General features: G+C 42.3%; 1 pseudogene; it reads left to right on the forward strand.

Moving 5' to 3' along the window:
- The first annotated feature begins 1,031 nt into the window (after positions 1-1,031).
- Positions 1,032-3,308, forward strand: LOC139063721 (piggyBac transposable element-derived protein 4-like; annotated as a pseudogene).
- Positions 3,309-3,693: the final 385 nt, after the last annotated feature.

Here is a 3,693-nt window from a genome sequence, read left to right on the forward strand (position 1 = left end):
AATCTTCATTAAAACGTTAAATTCTTAATTAAAACGTTTAAATCTTCATTAAAACATTAAATTCTTCATCAAAATGTTTAAATCTTCATTTTTTAAAACGTTAAAATCTTCATTAAAACATTAAAATGTTCATTAAAATGTTTAAATGTTCATTAAAACATTAAAATCATCATTAAAACATTAACTTGTTCATTAAAACTATAAATTCTTCATTAAAACGTTAAAATGTTCATTAAAACATTAAAATGTTCATTGAAACGTTAAATTTTTCATTAACCCTTACCTCACATTAGAGCATTTTTTTGTGCTGGCACGTGCATTTTTGTGAATAACTTTGGCTATGTTAATGCAATTTATCTAATTTTTACGGAGGATGTGTATTTTGAAAGGAATTACAAAAAAAAGTTTGAAAAAATATTCAACCTACTTTATTAAAACATGGAAATCATTTTGTACAGTTAAGCACATTGAAGCATTTTTGTGCCATTGACTTTCATGTAAATCATATATTTTTAATTAGCATAAATATTGGCATAATTTAAAAAAATTATGATTGTGCCCTTGTTTACAGTCTCATCACAAATGTAAGAAGCAGTTTTTACCGTTTTTCACTACATGGCATACTTTCTCCATATATAGCAGGGCAATGGCTGACCCAGCATTTAAACTGAATGATTTAGCTGTATTTCTTTACCTCTGACTGTCCATTATAATACATATTTTGCAAAAAAATGGTTTGTGTGTTATTTAGAGATGCCATACAATAGTTTGCATGTGTGTGTTCTGAATTATTGGTAATTGTGCTTTTTCAGTGTTCTTTCAAAAAATAAGCCTAACTGAATGTACAAAATTAGCTTATTCTGCAAAATAGCATTTTGACATGTGTTCCTTTGTGTGTGATTGTGCAGGCATGCGTGTATGTAGGTATCAAAGCACTTTACAGATCTTCAAAAGACAGATCTGTGATCATTATCTGGAGTGGTTGAGCAGGTGTGGGCAATGGGAGTGTGTGTGTGTGTGTGGGGGGGGGGGGGGGGGCACAGGTTCTCACACTCTGTTGACTTCATGAATATTCATCAAAGGCATGCTATATATCAAAAATCAAAGGATTTTCTGCTAAATTTCAGATACTCATTCACAATTTTACTTTTGCAAAATGTTATTTCAATAAGTACAAAGCATTTGCAAGGATGAAAGCTAAAATGAAGGCTGAAAAACCTCAAAGGCGTACATTTGTTTTGCAAAACAAATTCCTGCAGAGCTGAATTTTGTTTACATTCAGTAGGGGCAGCTTACACAGGCGCACCAATTGACTAAAAGTACATATATGAGACTCAGATCAGGATTTATTTCTTTAAACCGCAACAATGAGAAGAAGATTCAACGTGAATGAAGCCCTGGAGGTGTTTCAGCAGCTTGAGGAAGAGGGAGAGTCAGCCTCAGCCTCATCCACGGATGACAGCTCTTCTTCGGATGAAGAGGCTGAAGATCAGGCCTTTACCCCAGGGCCTGACTCAGGGTAAGAAATGGAAGAAGGTTCAGATGAGGAGGTGGTTGCCGCAGAAGAGAGATGGGACCATCCTTTGTGGCAATCAAAGAGCGGGATCGCCTGGTCCCCGACACCCGACACCAGGATTCCCTTTCGGGCTCCAGACGTCCGCCATTGTGGGATCACCCGCCTCGCTGTCAGCTACATCCAAACTATTGAGGACAGCTTCGATTTTTTTAACTACAACAATCCTAGATATAATAATAAAATACACCAATATAGGGGAAGAAGAAAATATGACGATTGGACAGACGTTGACCGCGTGGAACTCCGGGCATTGTTTGGGTTGCTCATCCTCGCTGGTGTGCAACGTTCCCGTGGGGAATCATCTGCCAGCCTCTGGGGGGAGGAAAGGGGGAGGCCGATATTCAGAGCCACGATGAGTTTTGGAAGGTTCCACATGCTGACTGCAACATTGCGCTTTGATGACCGCTTGACCAGGGCAGCCCGCCGGTTGGTGCAGCAGGACAAGCTCGCTCCCCTGCGGGAAGTGTGGGACCTCTGGTGGCCCGGCTCCCTCTCGCCTACAACCCCGGTGAAGATGTCTGCGTTGATGAACAGCTCGTCGGATTCAGAGGTCGCTGCAACTTCAAGCAGTACATGCCCTCAAAACCGGCAAAATATGGCATCAAGCTGTGGGTGGTGTGCCATGTGGCCACTTCTTATGCCTGGGGGATTTTTCCCTATCTGGGCAAGACGACTCGAGACGCCCCGGCAGAAAGGGGGCAAGGGAAGAGGGTGGTGCTGGAACTCACTGAGGGACTGAGCGGTCGCACTGTCACCACGGACAATTTTTTCACCTCGCTGGTTCTTGGAGAGGAGCTGCTAAAAAAAAATCTGTCTTTGGGGAACAGTTAGGCGCAACAAGCCAGAGTTGCCCCCACAGCTGCTCCAGATGAAAAGCAGAGCGGTTCTGTCCTCCCTGTTTGGCTTCACCTCCACCGCCACCGCGGTGAGCTACATTTCAAAGCGCCGGCGGAACATTCTGCTCCTCAGCACCAAACACCATCAGATCCAGGAGGGACCGCAGCAAAAGCCGACCGTAATCATCAATTACAACCGCTGCAAAGGGGCAGTTGACAACTTGGACAAGGTAATTTTTTTATTTTATTTTGTTTTATTATATTTCACCAACCTAATTGCATATGTAATTTATTTATTCATTTATTTTTATTCCAGCTCGTTGCAACATACAGCTGCCGCCGCAAGACCAGACGTTGGCCCATGTCGCTCTTCTGCAACATGTTAGATGTGAGCGCCTACAATGCCCTGGTCCTGTGGCTGTCTGTGGAACCGGCCTGGAACCAACAGAAGAGGAGCATCCGTCGAAGGCTGTTCTTGCAGGAGCTTGGGACCTCCATGGTGAGACCAGCCCAGGCGAGGCGCACTCGCTTGCCGCGGTCCAGCAGCGCTGCAGCTTTGTTGCAGGTGCAGCAGCAAGTGGAGCCAGGTTCAGCCCAGGAGCAGACAAAGAAAAGGTGCCACCTTTGCAGAGGGAAAAGGAGCGTGCATGCACGCTTTTGCCAAGCATGTGGACAGGCTGTGTGCAAGGAGCACTCAACAGTTGTGTGCTCAGCCTGCAGCTGTTAGCTCACTCCCCTCTGTGTTTCTCTCTCTTTCCCTTTCTCTCTCTCTCTCTCTCTCTCTCTCTCTCTCTCTCTCTCACACACACACACACACACACACACACACACACACACACACACACACACACACAAACACACACTTTTTCTTTGTTCGTGTGCTTTAATAAAGTGTTTAACTGGTTATCTTTGTAAGTGCGTTTTTTTGTGCTCTAATGACTTTAACGTGAGTATTTTAGAAAATATGACATTACACAAAAACTACAAAGTGAGCAAAAAATATTTTTATGCCTATTTGTGACACTCCAAGGCTGTGAAAACTTACCCACAAAAAAGGTAATCTGGACATAACACACAAAAAATGATTTGATTTTTTTCATTTTTTGTACAGTTTTCAAACTTCGGGTTTTGCTAATAAACCTGGCAATAAAGTGGTTAAATCTGAGAAACACACACACATTTTATTATGTTTTGTTAGGGCTGAAGCCAAGGATGAAATTCATGTAAAAAATTGGGACTTATGAAATATTATATAATATTTCTAAAGGAAGCTTTCTAAGT

Source organism: Nothobranchius furzeri, chromosome 17 (genome assembly GCF_043380555.1).
Source record: "Nothobranchius furzeri strain GRZ-AD chromosome 17, NfurGRZ-RIMD1, whole genome shotgun sequence".
Classification (NCBI taxonomy): Eukaryota; Metazoa; Chordata; class Actinopteri; order Cyprinodontiformes; family Nothobranchiidae; genus Nothobranchius; species Nothobranchius furzeri.